Source organism: Meriones unguiculatus, chromosome 5 (genome assembly GCF_030254825.1).
Source record: "Meriones unguiculatus strain TT.TT164.6M chromosome 5, Bangor_MerUng_6.1, whole genome shotgun sequence".
NCBI classification, from domain to species: domain Eukaryota; kingdom Metazoa; phylum Chordata; class Mammalia; order Rodentia; family Muridae; genus Meriones; species Meriones unguiculatus.
In genome coordinates this window covers 129,291,139-129,309,422 of record NC_083353.1, presented here as the reverse complement: position 1 = coordinate 129,309,422, position 18,284 = coordinate 129,291,139, and the positions used below count along the sequence as shown (strand labels likewise).

General features: G+C 40.2%; 1 long non-coding RNA gene across 1 annotated transcript in view; it reads right to left on the bottom strand.

The window, feature by feature from the left end:
- Positions 1 to 7,224, bottom strand: part of LOC132654325 (uncharacterized) — a 41,191-nt gene extending 33,967 nt beyond the window's left edge. The window contains exons 1-2 of the long non-coding RNA XR_009592013.1: positions 7,120 to 7,224; positions 6,682 to 6,775 (exon numbers count right to left, since the gene is read on the bottom strand). This is a non-coding gene — a long non-coding RNA (uncharacterized LOC132654325). The remainder of the gene's footprint in view (positions 1 to 6,681; positions 6,776 to 7,119) is intronic.
- Between the last annotated feature and the right edge of the window lie 11,060 nt (positions 7,225 to 18,284).

Genomic DNA, 18,284 nt, shown 5'->3' with positions numbered 1-18,284 from the left:
TAGCACTCATGTCCTGTCTGTACTTCTTGAGGAAACCTTTTCTGTCTTCCATAAATGTGGGCAGTCTCTTATTTATTATTCCTTTAACATATTCAGTTAAGCTGTGTTTGTGTCCCTCTATTGCACAAAGATGCATGCGCTCCTGAGTTTTACACTTATTTTAAGTTAAGACTGTGCTCGAGCGTTTCATCCACTCGAGCTGGTGCTCATTCATTCATGACGCTGTTGTTTTCTACTATGTTCACCAATATTGTTTTAATTATAGAAATGTGGCTTACTTTCATGTTGGTAGATAGCCCATATTCTAAACAAGCACTTCTAGACAATAAAGACTGGGGGAAAATGGAGCATTTCTTCTCAGATAATTTAGCCACAAAGTCTCCCTTTAACTGGCGGTTTCTAGCAAGGCTTGGAATGCTGGAGTAGAGGGCACAGGAACCAAGTTTCCCTCCATTATATGGACTCAGCAGCTAAGTTTTGAGTGTCTTTTCATCTGGGTCCCAGCACATTTGGGCTCTGGTGTCAGTCCTGTCTTCATTTTGGCCTCTGTCGATTCAATTTATTTTCTTTTAAGCTTAGCAAAAGCATTATCGACACTGTTTATTTGAATCGTATCCAGAATTACTCCATATTTTAAATTCAGTGTTGTTGTTTTTTTTTTGGGTTTTTTTTTTTTTTCAGAATACCTGTCTGCCATATTGCAAGAAACAGCAGGAAGCTTAAACTTCATAGTTAATTTTAAAACTGTCACATGTTGAAGGTTTGGGTGTTGTTATTCAGGCTACAGTAAATGTGACATAATAACAACTGTGTTTTGGAATATTAATACGACAACAGCAGCAGGCATCCGGATATTGATAACGAAAGGTGATTTCTTACACAGAGGTAGAGCCACACTAAAAGCTGTCGGACTGAAGTGGACATTTTAACAACCATTTTAACAAATGGTTGTGACATGTGGCAACCATTTGCATAAAAGATAAAGTTTGAATTCCTATCTGATATCTCACAAAGTCTAAACACAAGAGACATCTAAAACATTCAAATTATTATAAAATTATACAAACTGAAAAGTGGGTGATTGCCTGTAGACTCAGATGGGAGGGGGAGACTCCCAAATCATAATTCAAAATCCATTTGTTCTGCAATTAGTGATAAATTTAATTATCTAAGAATAAAATTTTTGAATGGCAAATTTCAACATGAACGAAAGACAAATAACAAATGGAGAGGAAACATTTGCGACATACGTCACAAGTGACAGGGAAATAGTCTTAATATATAAAGAATTCCATAAAAAGCTGAGAAGATGAGACAGAAAATTCACAAAATTAATATGTAAACAGCCCTCGGCCATATGGAAACATTTCCCACCTTATTCATAACAAGAGAAATAAAAATTTAAACTATAGTAAGATGCCATTTGTATGCATCAGTCTGGTAAAAATTCAAAAGTTTGATCACATTCTGTTGTTGAGGCTTTGAGAAAATGTGCAGTTTCACACAAGATTTGGGGGAGAAAAAGTGATATAATGCCTAGGGAATGGAATTCCACAATATCTACTAAAACTACAGTTGCCTGCTCCTTTTGTTTAAAAAACTCTCAGTATTAACCTGAAGAGATCTTGCTGATATGAAGACAATTGTTCAATGTCGTTGCCCAATTGTCTGTGACTGTGAAACTTCAGGAATTATCCTACCAGCCACAGAGAGGGGGAGACTGATTGGATAAGTTATAGTACAGTTGCAAACATTCACTCAATGTTATAGAACAGTGATTCTTAACCATCCTAATGCTGTGACCCTTTAATGCAGTTCCTTGTGTTGTGATGACTCCCAACTATAAAAATATTTATTGCTACTTCATAACTGTAATTTTGCTACTTTATGAACTGTAATGTAAATATCTGATGTGCAACCTCAAAGGGGTCATGATCCACAGGTTGAGAACCTGGTATAAAATGTAAATTAGAGTTCATCTACCCAGTTTCCTGAGTCTAATCAATAATATAGATGGTAAATAACAGTGCACCTCCCCAATGGTGTGCTTCTACTCAGTGGTATAGGCAGAAAGGTAGTTTTATAGAGACATTTAGAGTGACTCTCAGGATATGTTTTTAAGTTAGGAAAGCAACATGCTAAATAATAGTCACAGCACATAACAGATCTTGTGTGAGCATCTTGCTGCAGAAAGAAACCACAGAGGAGAGAAAAGAAAAAATGGAGAAACACTGCATGAAAAAAAATAACGTATCTAAGTCACTTGGGAACACTATCCTTGAATGAGGAACAGTCAGTGTAAAGACCATGAATGCCTAAGACAACCGTTGACCTTTGCCCACAGGGCTGCTCTTGCTGGACTAATTATGAAATGATCTTTTGTGTTGTGGGAATCAGAAAATCTAGCATACATCTTGATTTATTGGCAAAGAGAGTTCTTATTGTGGATGGAAGAAGAGTGAGGGTTTGGGGGCTGAAGAGATGGCTCAGCAGTGAAGTGCTCGTGTTACTCTTACAGGGGACCTAGGTTTGATTCCCAGTACCCACAGGGAGGCTCACAAGCGTCTGCACCTTCAGGCAGGGAATACAGTGCCCTCTTCTGTCCTGTGTGGACAACAGGCACATACATAGTGCGCATACATGCAGGTAAAACATTCGCACACATAAAATAAAAATAAATAAAATAGAGAAATGAAAGAGAATATAGAAAATACAGAGCAAAACCACATAGTTAGGGTTATAAACTCATAACCGGTACATAGCAGACATCTCGTATTTATGAATTATAAGCTATTCACAACTCATTATATACATGTGTTAGTTTTGTTCCTTTAAAGATCAGGGAACAATGACATCTCAGGAGTAATGAGCTCATTTGGCATCTACATCTTGGTTTCTAATGACCCTCCCACACTAAAACAGCAGGACATCTTATAAAAACAGTTCTTACAAGGGCTCAGGAAAGAAGGGGCATATCTGGGAAGCATTTATGCCAGAAACAAAGGAAATGTTTATAATCTAAGAGGGAACATATTGAAATGACTCAGACGTCAAATCTTTAGTCCAAATGAACAGCAGAAGAGTAAAACCCACAAAGATTACAACGCGTTGATCTTTACAAATAAGAAAATCTGAAAAATGCACGAAGCAGAGAGAAAGATGAGTGGGAATGACTTCCTTTATGAGATGATTCCATCCACTAAACATTAAAGGATAAGCCAGGGAACCACTATTTGTTACCTTCACAGCAATGTAACAATTGATGCAGGGGGAAATACTATTGCATGCAACTGAAAATGTGGTGGGCCAGAGGGAGACATCTACATAGTTAAAAATAGTCACTGGTTATTCTGTATAAATTACAAATGGCAATTTGTATACAAGTAGAGGCGTTGGTACAGACATTGGATGGACCCCTAAACAAATAACCAGCTCTGAGATGAGCAGACTGGTGCTGAGGTGGTCCTGCCGAGCCAAAGTGGCGCTTGGAGAAGGTGCCGCCAGAACTGACTCACAAATACATACAACTGAAATCCCGTCGTAAGCAATCACTCGTGTGAGTACCAAAAAGAAGGGATATTTCATAAGGTGTCAATGATATGACGGAAGAGCAAAGAAGAGGAATTAAACTCTGTGGAAGGATTAGTACTGAGGGCAAAAATTAATACAGTTTGAGCCTCATATAAATTTTATTTGAAATGGACTCAGCTCTCCCAAAAATAGCTGTGGAAACGAAGGCATTCAAGATTTGACCTATGAATTCTCTGCTCTCCCTTCCTCATCCTTCATTTCTGCTCTTTCTGTTCATTTTGTTTTGATAATTGGAGCAATTACAGCCAGTGATATTCAAATAGTTAAATAACAAAACTCTAGACAACTTCTAGCAAAATTTACATTCAAATTCCCAAGTGATTAAGTAGGGTGTAGTACTGAGACTACTTTACAAGGCCTGTGAGGTTGAAATCATTTAAAAGTAAGAATGCAATCGTTATTCTTTATCATCAGCTTGACTAACTTCCCTATCACCTCGGGAAACAAACCTCCAGGGACCTCTGTGAGAGAGTGTGTGTAACTGGTGGCAAGACACATTCCGGAATACGGTGTCACCATTTCATGGACCGAAGTCCCAAGCTGAGTAAAAGCCTGAGCACAGATTTCATCATTCTCTCCATACAGAGTGTGGGTACAATGCCTTCCCTTCCACAAAGCCTGTATCTTTAAACCGTGACCTAAACCAAACTCTTCCTTACTTATTACTTAAGTTACTCTTGTCAAATATTTAGTCACACCAGTGAGGAAAGCAACTGAGGCAGTAAGAAAGAACAGTACTGGCCTGGACAACCAGGCAATGGCACAGCCACCACAAAGAACCAGGCTACTATTGAGTACAGAATACAACAGCATGAAAAGCAATAACGCCATAAGTGAACAAGACCGTCTCAGGGAAACTAAGGTGTGATGACGCCTGGCTATTGGCAGTATGTCCCTCAAAATAATCAGTATACCATTTGCTGAAAAAAATTTTACTGAGTTAAAAACATTGCTATAAGCGTACTTAGCCTGCTAAAATAAACACAGGGAAATATTTAGCCATACAATTCAGATAGAAAAATCAAATAACAGAATGTTTTTATTTATTTCCCTCGGTCATACGTCTATCAAGAGCTATGAAGGAATTAAAAGAACATTTCTCAGAAGAGCCAAAGTGGAGCATATATTGAATGTTCTGTTTACTTGACCTACCCTAACCAGTCTCTCTGTCCTCTGTCTCTATCTGTGTGTGTGTGTGTGTGTGTGTGTGTTTATGTCTGTCTGTCTTTCTGTCTGTGTTTATACAAAGGCCCAAGGTCAACCTCATCTGTTATTTGTCAGGCACTATCCATCTAGGTTTTTAAGACAGTCTCTCACTGGCTTGTAACTTCGCAAACAGGATAGGATAGACAGTCCAGTGATCGGCCTCTCTCTGGCTCCACACACAGATTTTTATGCGGGTGCTCAGGATTGAACTTAAGGCCTCCAGCTTGCAAGGCAAGCACTTTACCAACTCAGCCATCTCCCCAACTACACAGCCCGCTGAAATTCCACCTTTCTCCTGAATCATGCATCTCCCTACACATTTCATGTTATGCTATGCGTGCCTCCACTGTGTGTAATGCTTCAAACACTGAAATAATGGGCGATTTAACTAATATTCTATAATGCAATGCCCATTAGTGTGATACAAAATAATATTATGAGATTTTATTAGCTCATATTAGTAAACACAGATTGCATTCAAAGCTGTCCCTGGTTTATTTGTGAAATGCTTGCATATGATAGACTTGTATGAAATAACCAAATTATGCTGCCACGAAGCTGGAGAGTTGAGCTCCCTGCTGAGCAGGTTATGTGCAATCGTTTTCTCCTCCTTTCTTCTGAAGAAAGATGGGGAGATGGTGGCTACAGGGTTTCTCTTTGTGCACCTTCCCCCAGCACACAGGAAGCTGCTGCAGAGCACTTCCCAGAGAGCAGCTTCTCGCCCCCAGTCCCTTGCTTTCTAATGGGTACCAGCAGCGACGCTAGATACCACTTCTCGGCATTAGAAGTGAGTATTATCTAAGAGCAGACTCCACCTCGCACAAGGTAGAGGGGATTTTTGGCAGATAGCCAGGTAATTAACTCAATGCAGACAAAAACAAGACCATTCGAAGCCTCACTGAAGAGGCCTCGAAAGTCTCCCTCTCGTCATTGTTACAGAAGAACCCGTCAAAGCATGGATTTGATATTACCATGGTAAGTATTTCTCTTTTGAATTGTTACCACCCCCTAGAGGTATGCCAGCTCTTTCATTTAACAAGGCCATTATCACACCAAGGTGAAGGCTATATGGGGGGAGGGGTCCCACTCAAAATAATAGTGCCATGGCTATGTTTTTCTATGCTAATGACTGTGAGCATTAGAAGACAGTGGCACCAGTGGCCATTTCTAAAGCCCATTAGTTAATATTCTTGTCCTCTGTGAAGCAAGAGGGAGAACATAGCATTATAATAGAATTAAATCTAACTTGAATATTACAAATTATTTTTGCTTGGTGCATAATGGATTTTTTAATGGCTTTAAATAGGGATGAAATGTTTTAAAGGTTTGTTCGTCTAAATGACCACACACATGTCAGCCACACTTATAGATGAGAGATCATAGAAAAACATTTTGTTAATCGAATTTTAGCATGTGAGATTAATCAATAGATTAAATGGAGGCCATCCACCTGAAACACACAAGCCTTGTATGAACTTGTCTAGCAGGCTTTTCTCAAACTGCCCTCTTTCTAAGTTTCTGACAAGCCTTTCAGTCACATCCCTCTCCTTTCAGTGATAATTGTCTCCTAAAAGTCACATCATTGCTTCTCTTTGTTTATCACCCCATTTCCTCTGAGTTCTTAAATACTTAAAAGTCACTGACAGCCTTTCCAGAGGCTGTTGTCCTTCGGTCCTCCTATGATCTTTAATGCAGTTTATTAGTTTAGTTGCTATTGCTGTGATCAAAAGAAATGAAGAAAGCATTTATTTTAGCTTACAGTTCCAAAGGGACGCAGTCAACACGGTGCGAAAGCCATGGTGGCAGGAGAGGGCCACGCTGCACGGCCCATCTGGAAACAGAAGGAGCAGGACTAGTTCGAGGCTATAAAAACTCCAGGCCTACCTGTTGGTCCTCCTCCTTAGAGTCCAGCCTGTGGGTGAGGGCAGGGGACCCAGGCTGGGAGCCTGGTGAAAGAGCAAAGGCGACTCGTTTCTCCCTGGAAGAGAGAGCGTGTTATATAGATTTAGGCAACCAATCAGGTTCCTCACTCCATCCCGAGCCTGCCATTGGTTGCTGGTCTGGGTAGGCTCACCAATCTCATCGGGCTACACCACCTCCCAACTACTTCCGCACTCACGTCGGCAGAAGTCGCCCGAGGTTCTGAGCCCAAACGGCCCCTTGACCGAGTGTCCGCACCCACTCCGCTGACTTCTACAAGATCTACATCCTAACTAGTCCTTAGCCTCCCCGATAAAAACCACAAACGCCATTTCTCATCGAATGTGGTTGTGCCTCCTGTCATGTGATTAGCTCTCTGACAAGAGTAACGATGCATCTTACTTCCAACAGCTCTTGTCCTCACTCTTTCAGACACGCAAAGTGAAGGCAATCCAAGGCAGGGGCCACACTCCTGAGCAATCCATTCTGCATGCTCCTTGAGTGTCTAAGAAAATAAATCAGATATTTTCCAGTAAGCACGAGGACCTTTTTTTAGAGCTCAATATAAAAGCCACGTGGATGTATGATCCTTGTTTTACATATGGTTAAGTATGCAAAGACACGGTCTTTTTTAAGGCAGACACCACCAGTGGCCATCCCACGACTTTTGTGTGTCAATACAGATCCTTTGGAGCTTGATAACGCATGTATTTGATCTGTTACCATCTTTGTGCCTCATTACCTTTAAACGTCAACTTTTTCTGCTAAGTTCTTCTTGTATATGAAAAACCAAAGCAGACGTTTCCAGGTGCTTATAATGATTTTCATTCATGTGCTTATTTTACTATTGCATGAAATTGCACACATTTGTGTACTTTTTGGACAGGAAAGAACCCCAGAAAAGGATAATTCACATAACAACTGGCCTGAAGATTCACAGAGTCTGCTCCCCAAAAAGAAAAATCTGCAGAGAACTATCCGGGTATTTCCGAGAAATGGATCTTTCCCACAGAGCCGGCTTCTCCTCGCTCAAGCTGGCGGCTTTTGGAGCGTTCACTTCACGGCGGTGCAAAGGACATGCTTTGATTTGCTGCACTTGAAGGCACTGCTTCAAACTGTCTCCCCTTCCCAAAAACATATTAGTATGAGTGGAACGCCTTGTTTTAGACTGTGGGATGGGACAGCTTGCTTTCATCCAGTCATGCAATTTATGAAAACATGGTCATTCCTAATGCTGAAGTCGTAGGTTTATAGGGTATTAACAACATACAAGGAAAGGCTTTCTTTTTCAATGCTCAAACTTTGCTTGCAAGTAGATAGGACAGATTACCTCATCGAATTCCATGTGTCTTTAATGGCAGACATAGACACTGAAAGTGATGCACCCATGGAGGAAAGCCGCAGTGGCCAGCCACAAAGCACATACCACACCGTGCATTTCTCCCTGATGTTTTCCTGTGTGTGTGTGTGTGTGTGTTTTAATGAGTTGTTCACTTGTTATCATTTTAATTGAAGGCATTCTTCCTCAGAGCCAAGGTTGTTGCAAATAATTCAGAGCAGCTTAACTTGTCAAAACATTTAGGGATCTGGAAAAATAATTTAAAGTTGTATAAAAAACTAGTACATGAGCCAATGCCAAACCATGCCACACTGTAAGAGTATGATCAAGGAGCAGGCGAAACAAAGGCCTGGCCTGTCAAGGAAATTCTGTAGTTGACATCACAATTCCAGAACATGGAGATAATTTGGACAAGAAAATACAGTACGGTCAGGGGAATTTTATGTGTATAAGCATGTGCTTATACATGTTTGCATGTATTGCGCACGTGAATGCATACATGTGGAGACCACAGATCAATGGCTGGGTGTCATCCCTCAGTAATGTCACCCACTATATTCTGAGACAGAGTCACTCTCTGAGCTGGAACTAGCAAAGGAGTCTAGGCTGGCTGCCTAGCAAGCCCGGCACCTTTCTTTTCCTGCCTCCAGTACTCTGGGCTTACAAGTGTGTACCACCAAGCCTGACGTTTTTAGGTAGATTTGAGGGCACAGGGCACAGCTCTTCATGATCACGAGACAAGCAGTTTGCCATTGAGCTATCTCCCCTGCCACTATCATGATATATTTTTTTAAAGAATCAAAAAGTAAGAATGGATATTAATATTATTGTTATTTATATAAAGTCATTGCTGGTCTGGCCAGGAGGGTTTTTTTTCCCCCCTAAAAGATGAAGTTCCATAAGCAAGCCCCATGCTTAACCTTTTCTTCAATGAATGTGACTTATTTTGTTCTTCATCTTAAACCTTTTTTTGACTAATATTCAAAATAAAGAGGGAACACATGAATATCCCCACTCTCCACATTCTTTTGATTTTTTAAGATTTATTTTTATGTGATTGTGTGAGTGTTTTATCTACCTAAGTTTGCCTGTGCACTGGATGAATTCCTGGTGCCTAGAGAAGCCAGAAGAGGACATCAGACACCCTAAAACTGGAATTACATGTAGTTGTAAGCCCCCATGTGGGTGCAGGAAACTGACCCCAGGTTCTCTGTAAGAGCAGCCAGCACTCTTAACTACTGCGCCTCGCTCCAGTCCCTGAGTGTAATTAAAGCATCAAACGCCAGCTCTTGGAGGTAGTGAGAACACCACAAGTGGGATTATTTCTTCCCAGCTGTGACTCTGGTGACCTGGTCAAAATCTTACCTCTTCCTACCCACTACCAATCACTGAAGCAACACCCAATGTCCCTGACTAGCTCAACCCAAACTCATATTTTCCCTTTACAAGATGGATTATCCTCCTCAGCATAGATCCTGCTGCCTCATCTCAGGTAGATGAACCAGGAACACATATCTAAAGCAGAACGGCAAACATGAATCTTCAATCTCGGAAAGAAAAATCAAGACGTCACTTCAGCTCTGAGATTGTTTATTAGTGATGTTTGGTGGTAGCTGTCTTGGTGACAGACTTGAACACAGATGCTAAAATCTTGAACTTATAACATTTCTTTACTGCTTTCACTCTACTGTGATGTCTAATCCTGGTTGTCAACTTGACGTATCTGAGAAGAAAAACTCTCACTCATTTGCAATCACTTCCATCAGACTGGCCCTCTGTGGGACATTGTCTTGATTGCTGATTGATGCAGGAGGGCCTGGCTTACTGTGGGCAGGGCCATCCTAGGTAGGTGAGCACCTCCTGTGTAAGACAAGTTGTTTAAACCTGAGCTTGGAAGACAGCCAGTAAGCAGTGTTCTTCCATGGTCACCGCTTCAGTTCCTGCTTCTCAGTTCCTGCCTTGAATTTCTGGCCTGACTGTACATAAGCAAGCAAACAAACAAACAAATAAAAAGCTTTTCTCCGTTACATTGGTTTAAGTCACGGCATTTATCACAGCAACACAGAGCCAACTCGGATATTCATCTGTCCATAAGAGATTGATTAATATAAGCTAATTTTCTGTATTCACATTATGGACAGTTTTTATTTCTATTTCCTTTTGAAGCAGAAGCAGGCAGGTTTCTTTGCGCTTAGACTTGGAGGTCACACTCTAGACCTAACACAAGAAAATTATTCCTTGAATTTATTTTTGATTCACCTTTTTTTATGAGGTCAACTTACATAGTTTTAAATACATTTCCCATGTCCTACTGGGCTTATATCTACAAAGGACTAAATTTTTCAGGTAGCCAACTTCTGACTAACACACCTTAAAATACTTATAGATTGTAGATTATTTCCAATGAAATTAATAGATGAGAATATAACGAACAACTCAGTAGACATGAAAGCTGAGGCCAGGCACACAGTGGAACTCTCAGGAGTGCCCGTTCCCAGACCCTTCAGCTCACACTGAGGAAGCAGGTCTTGACTCTTGTCCATCAAGACCATGGAGTTTATTTCTTCTACTGTAGATACTCCAAAATAAAGCATCATGGTTTAAATCGCTACGTTATTAGTCTCTTACTGCCTAGAGCCAATTACAGATCTCCTTCCTTAGTTTCTCTACGGCGTCATTTAATTTACATTAATTCATTTCTGCTCTTGGTAGATTTATTTTTTTTCCTTTATTTTGATTGCCAGAGCCCTGTGCATGCTAAGCAAATGTCCTATCACTAACCTGCACCCCTAGCCTAGATGCCTGCTATTTCATGATGGTGTCTGTCTGTCTGTGTGATATGTATGTATGTGTGTGTGCGTGTCTGTGTGCATGTGTGTGCAGAAGGCAGACTTCAATGTCAAATGTCTTTCTCAATTCCTCTCCATCTTGTCTTTTGAAACTATTTCTCACTGAACTTTCTGAGACTATCTCTGCTGACTCCTGGGATTCTCCTTTCTCTGTTTCCCAGGACTGGGGCAACAGGCTCAGGCATCCATGCTTGGTTCCTGTGTGCAGCAGGAGATCTGTACCTCAGTCCTCATGTTTGTGCATCCAGCACTTAGCTTCTCCCAATGCCTTATTCCCTGCCCACTCTAAGAGCCTTGGGGTGTGCAAACAGATGTATAATATACGTGTAATCACTAAGTTATTTTCCAAAGCTGTGCTAACGGCGTTTCTCCTGGTGGCATACACATACCCCAATTTTTTCATCTCTTTGACAAAACATTTTTAATTGGAATTTAAATTTAATAAATGAAATGTTTCTGATTGTGCTTTTTGCATTAAATTCTGAAAGATATTTTATGTGTGATTTTTAAATTTAAAAATTTACATATTCAGAAAATTATTTAGAAAGCAATATTGAAATACAAAAAAATCTTTAATGCAAAATACATAGTCAAAGAATAGAAATTCCATTGGAAGCTCAAATGTGACCATCATAACAAATGGACATTGTCTAATCATAAATTTTTTAAGATAGTGTACAAAGTCCTGCACCTGATTAATATAGTTCCAAGTATACACATCGTGATATTTTGCTAGTGCATGATTACGGAAGTCTTAGAAAAATCTTCATTTCACAAGGGTACTTCAGTGTAGTTTTCATTTATTTTGAGGTGTCATTTTTATATGATAAATTTACCATCCCTGGGATCATCACAACTTTAGTGGAGATGTATTTCTCCTCTAAATATATATTTGTGATGTATTTGTCCACAGTTTGTCTATTTTTCTATGGAAGCATCTGTTTTGATCTAGGAATTGCAACTAAATTGGAAGGTTCTTAGCATGCTGTCGTGAAGAAGGCTCCTGAGGCTTCCGGTAAAATCCCATACTTTACTTTTCATGTTTCAGCCTCACTCCACCTGAGGCTAATGACTGTGCCTAAGCACAAAGCAACTTTCCAGTCTTTCATGATCAATAAACTGTTGCTCAGCAACAGAAAACGCCATTCTTGAATTAATAAAAGGTGTGAAACACACACTCACACTAGTTGAGGGGATCCAGGACAGAAGACAGCATGAAGGGGGTGAATATGTTCAAATCCATAATATAACTCAAGGAAATTATTATCCTTATTATGAGGGTCGTCACTGTGGACAATGAAGATACGCTAACACTTGTTAAGTAGCTTGTTTTTAACCAGGCTGCAGTGTGATGGAATGAGACTAAACACCTTCATATTTGGTTCCTTTTCAACCCCGCTATTATTTCTCCTAGGATCTAATAACTCACCAAATTCTAACTTCAAAATATTTTTTGGTTTATGAAAAGACCTCATCTACCATAGCCTTGCAGAGTATCACAAAAGTGATGGTTGAAATCTTTATAGAATTGTGTGTGTGTGTCCAATAATTTTTTAAAAGAAACATGCAAATTGATTGCCTGTTTATCTAATGTTAATACAACAGACCCCCAGCAAACTGGCCTCAGAACAGCTCACCTCATGCTCTGCTGTGGCTCCTCTGGGTTTGGGGAAGCCACAAGCTTTTGTGGGTGGCTATTTAAAAAAGTCTTCTATAAACTTTCTATCAGATGTTTCCTGAATAGCATGGACATGATGCAGAAGGGAAGTCTGGGCAGCTGAGAGGCAGTGTGCCACTCTCCTAGTCTCTTTCCATGTGGCCCTGCGGCACTCATAAAGCCAGCATCACAAGAAGCAGAGAGCAGACAGGCCCATTTTTGAGACCTGTTGCCAGGACCTAGTGTAGCGTCACTTCTGCTAGATTCTATTTGTCCACCCCAGGTGCCAGGGATGCTGGGATCCAAGCCCCAGTCCTCTGATGGAGACCTAAGCGCTCTTAACTGCTGAGTCACCTCTCTGGCTGATAGAGTATTTTTGATTGTTTTTAATTTCTATGTATACAATCATATCATCCATACAAAATGGCAATTTATTTTTTATCTTCTACAACAAATGTATTTACTTATTTTTCTTGTCTTATGGTATTCCTTGAATATTTTATTAAACAGAGAAATATTTTATTAAATAGAGAATATCAAACCTTCTTCCTAAGTCTAAAGGACATAATTTTATCCTTTCCAATGAAATATAAGAATTAACTTCCAATGAAATATAAGAATTAACATGTCAGTTTCAGATATTATATTTCAGGCTAAAGTATTTCTTTTCATATTTAGTTAGCTAAGATTTAAATAGTAAGACATTAAAAATGTTAAATCATATCTAATATTTCCTATATATAGTGTTATGATCTTTTTTGTTTGTTTAACCTGGTGTTTTGTCACATTAAATCAGTATCAAATTATGAGCTCATGACTTTTGACTGGATATATTTTAACACATCTTTGTATTTGGTTTGCTAAACATCTATCTTTTCATTTTTTAAAGAATTATTTATTTACTATTTTTATATGTGTGTGTGTATCTATGTGAGTTTATTTATATGTTGGGCATCCAAAACCCCACAGAGGCCAGAAGAGGTCATCAGATCCCCTGAAGCTGGAGTTAGTTACAGATGATTGTAAGTGACCATGTGGGTGCTAACTCTTCATCTGCAAGAGCAGCCAGTGCTCTTAACCACTGAGCCATCTCCCCAGCCCCTTGATAAACATTTAGCATTTATTTTCTACTCTTTTGTAACTTAGACAATAATTTTTCTTTCTCACAACACCTTTGTTAGAACTTGTTCTGGCTTTATGCTGAACTTCTTAAATGAAAGAATAGTTAGTCTGTTTTTTGATATATATATATATATATATATATATATATGATGGAATGTTTTGATCCCTGCCTCTCTAGTAGGAATCTTTATTAAATGTTAGCCCAGATTGTTTTCTTTTGTTTGAGGAGAAACACTTTATTATTGATTCATTTGGTATTAAGTTTATAAAACTAGTAAAGTTTCTGTGTTATGTGAAATATTTTGAGTAACTTACTCTCCTATTTACCGTCCATTCTCTACTTGTGGCTGAACCACAGACAAATGAACAGAAACTAAACTTTTAAATGAAGTGCCTTTGAAGTGCTTACTAGACTTTTAAAATCTTTAAGATTATATCAAGCTTTCTTTAAAACAATGTTCGGCTTTTAAAAAGGAAGTTATATTTTGGGGTTGTTGAAGGTCCAGTCAATAAAATATAAGGAGGCTTTGGGGCCAGAGAGATGGTTCAGGCGTTAAAAGAACTCTCTGCTCTTTCAGAGGACCTGCGTTCATTCTACAACATCCTCTTGGACAACCACCTATAACTCGAGCTTCAGGATGGTCAACACTCTCTTCTGGTCTCTGTGGCCACTAGCCATCCACGCCATGCACTTACATACAGGCAGGTAAAACATCCACACACAGGAAGTAAAATAAATACATCCAGATGCAGTCTCAGCTCTGGGAGAGGGAAGCAAACAGAGGGTTCCACTCCTAACCAAGAAACCATTCGCCACTGATGCCTGATGGCAGAGGCAAAGTCATTTTCTCCACCGCTGTGGCCCTGGGTGTACCAACCACACTGGAGAGCAGGCCCCGCGCCCAGGAGCAGTTGGCCAGCACAAAACTACAAAACAGACTCCATGTGTTCTGTGGGCTTTTTGTTTCATTTTACCATGTTTTTAGTTAGTTTTTTGTTCGTTTCAACTTTTGTTTGGGGGTAATTTTTGAGGGGTGGCGAGGGGAGAGAGAAAACCGTAAGTTTGAGTGAGTGGGGAAGTAGGCAGGAACTGGGAGGAGTTGGAGGACGGGAAAGACATGATCAAGGTGCACTGTGTAAAGAATATGAAGAAGTGGCTTTCACCAACAAGTCACTTCAGATTCCGTAAAGCTAACTGGAACAAAAGAGACAAAAACAGGTCTATAGACAAAGAAGAGTTGGTGGATTTAAGAAGTGCTGTAGCAGCAGTTTCTTTGGATGGACTGAAAGCATCTCAGATATTTTCTAGCTGCCATATTGTGACGATATTCACATCTCTGGAGACTCTGAGGCTGCCGGTTCAGAAACCAGTCTGTCTCCATCATTTCAACAGGACTTTGTTCAATTCTCTGTTCTACTAAAGAAATGAGGTGAGAAGAGAAACAGTTGTAAACCATTAATGCCATGTCACAGCTGATCTCCTATTTCCAGTTATTAGGCCAGCAAGACACTGTTATGGGTATGAGCCGTTTCAAGGCAGTTTCCCGGAAGGAACCTTGAGTGTCTCTCAGGCTTGCTACATAAACTGAGAATGTCTTACAACTTTCCCAGGGGGTCTTAAGCTGCTGACCCTCACTTGCCTCCAGTCATAGAACATGCCACAATGTAGTCAGCCTCCTAAAGCAGACAGCATCGCATGCTACAATTTCTTTTAGGATATGCTTTTTAAAATAGTAATTGATGATGGAAAACCACAAGCATGCAACTGTGTGTTATGGTCAAAATAAACAGTTTGCAATAAAAAAAAAAGAAAAGCATAAGTGTAACTGGAAAATGCTTTCATTTCCTCGTGTTGCTTCTGCGTAATGCATTTATCACAGAGTCAATAGTGCACAGATACCTAAGAAGTATTAGTTGGCACGTGCATCAAATAATTGAAGATCTGCGACACAAGAAGAATATAATGCATGTTTCTAGAATGAATAATTCAGCATGCTTTCTATATTAGCTCAGGAACAACACAGTACGACGAAAACTCTTGGTACTAATATGATCTAAAAATCCACGGGGGCTGTCTTCTGGCTCCAGGACACAACACTAACAAAGTTATAAATGAGCAAAAAATAAAATAAAAAAATCAAGTTCTCATCCACGACGCATACATGAGGACCCGTGGCAACTGACAGGCATTTATGAACATCATATCTCCTGGTAGAGCTCACCGTAGATTATAGACCATGCTAACCAGCTTGAGATTTCCTGGATTTTTTGCATTCCGCATATCAATTTTTATATGGTTTAAGTTTTTTTTTAATGCTTAATTTTGTTCTTCATTTGGATGATGCTAATGGACTATTATTGGCGTTTGTCTCCCGTTCACCTCATCACTCACTGGGCAGTGTTCACGAAGTTCTCCTGGATGCCAGCTGAGACTGGTAGTGGTTTAAAGGCAGAGAGCCAAATTCATCACAAGGATAATGACTAAATATATTTTGTTTTGTTTTCTGAATTTTAATGACTGAATGGAAGACTTATTCATTATTTATCTATTTTTGAATTTTATCAAATAGTTCTAGTGGTAATTACCCTATCTCTGTATTTATAGAAAAGTGGCACATTATCAAAATAATAGCCTGATTCCATATTTATGAAGGATCTATTAAAATTATAAATATAGATACATGGGACTGTGTGATTAATGCCAGGGAAAGCCACTTATAGGTTAAAATGGGGGGAAACCACAACAGCTAGCACCTTCGGTGAAATTAGTATTCTATATTGGCATTCCATTTGGGGGAAATGGCTCCTCTGTAAAACATGCAATTTATTTTGAAGGGAAATGTGCCGATTCCTATTACCCGACATTTGAGAAGTAGAGAATACAGTAAGCACTGCCTTACACACTGCACTGCAGACTCAGCAACGCAGAATGCTGCGGTTTTCCGTTCTATTGGTCTAAAAGGTGTTTACACTGGGCATGGACGGAGGCAGCGGCGGCTTCGTACAGCTTCCGGGGATTGCTACATCTGCCACTGTAAACACAGCAAACAAGCCCAGATGTAGCGGAGAGGAACTCTGAGAGCAGCAAGGCAATGAAGCCGCATAGGTGTCTTAGGGACAGAGCTTAGATTTGTAAAAGAAAGGTACGCTATGACATCTGTACTTTCCTGCATGAAAAACAAAGTTATACGTAGTGACTGTTTTAACAAAACTCACATCTGGCCCCAAATCCAAGCCTGGTCCGAGTGGCTTTACTTCTGATTGCATACTGGTATTCCACCTTCAGGGAAGATGGAAGCAGATATCACTCCGACATTCTCCAAGGTCTGCACAGGTTATAACGTAAATGGACAGCATCGTTAGAGCTGCGGTGTTTACCTTCAGTCTATAAGCAAATCCATTTCTCGGAAATCCCCCGTGAGTAGTATTCCACTCTATAAATGTACCACAGTTTCTCTATCCATTCTTCAGCTGAGGAACATGTAGGTTGTTTCCAGTTTCTGGCTATTATAAATAAAGCTGCTATGAACATGGTTGAGCAAATGTCCTTGTAGTATGGTGGAGAGTCTTTAGGGTGTATGCCCAGGAATGGGATAGCTTGGTCTTTAGGTGCAGTTATTCCCAGTTTTCTGAGAAAGTGCCAGATTCATTTCCAAGGTGGTTCATTAAGTTTGCACTCCCACCAACAATGGAGGAGGGTTCCCCTTTCTCCACATCCTCACCAGCATGTGTTGTCATTTGAGTTTTTGATCTTAGCCATTCTGACAGGTATATATACAGACAGAATCTCAGAGTTGTTTTGATTTGCATTTCCCTGATGACAAAGGATGTACTCAGACATTAAAAAGAAAGGAAATCATGACATTTGCAAGCAAATGGATGGAACTCGGAAAGATCATCCTTAGAGAGGTAACACAGACCCAGAAAGACACAGGTGGTGTATACTCACATATAAGTGGATATTACTCATATAACACAGGATAGACATACCACAAAGCGCAGACCCCAAGAAGATAAGTCCGATGGGATTTTTAGGCTTCATGTTGGTCCACTAGTTAGGGGAGTGGGAGATATCTCTCACACAGACTATGTTGCCTGCTTTCTGATCACTTCTCCCTGATGGGACTTCCCTACCAGACCACAGGAGAGGAAGAAGAATGCAGTTCTCATGTGAATAGATGAGCTGGGGTGTATGGGTAGGGGGGCTCCCTTAGTCTAAGGAATAGGGGAGAGGGGATGCAGGAGGGAGGGTAGGACTGGGAGAAGAAAGAGGGGCCTATGACTGAGATGTAAATTGAATTCATTAAAGAAAAAGAAAGCCCATGTGAGAGTTACATGCTCACTGGGAAGACAAAGGGTCATATCTACATTGCAAAGAACAGGGGTAAAATTGCACAGAAAGGCATTCCTGTGATGGTGGCTTCATGGGCCGGACCAGGGAGCACCCATTTCAGAACACTGGTGAAGCTGAAGTTTCAACAATTGGGGCCTACTGGGAGACTGTCTGCTCACTGGGTACATTCCTTTTAGGGAGTTAGGGAGATCCCAGCTCCTTCCTCTTCCCCCCTCTCCCCTGTGGCTCTGAACCAATGTCTTTGCT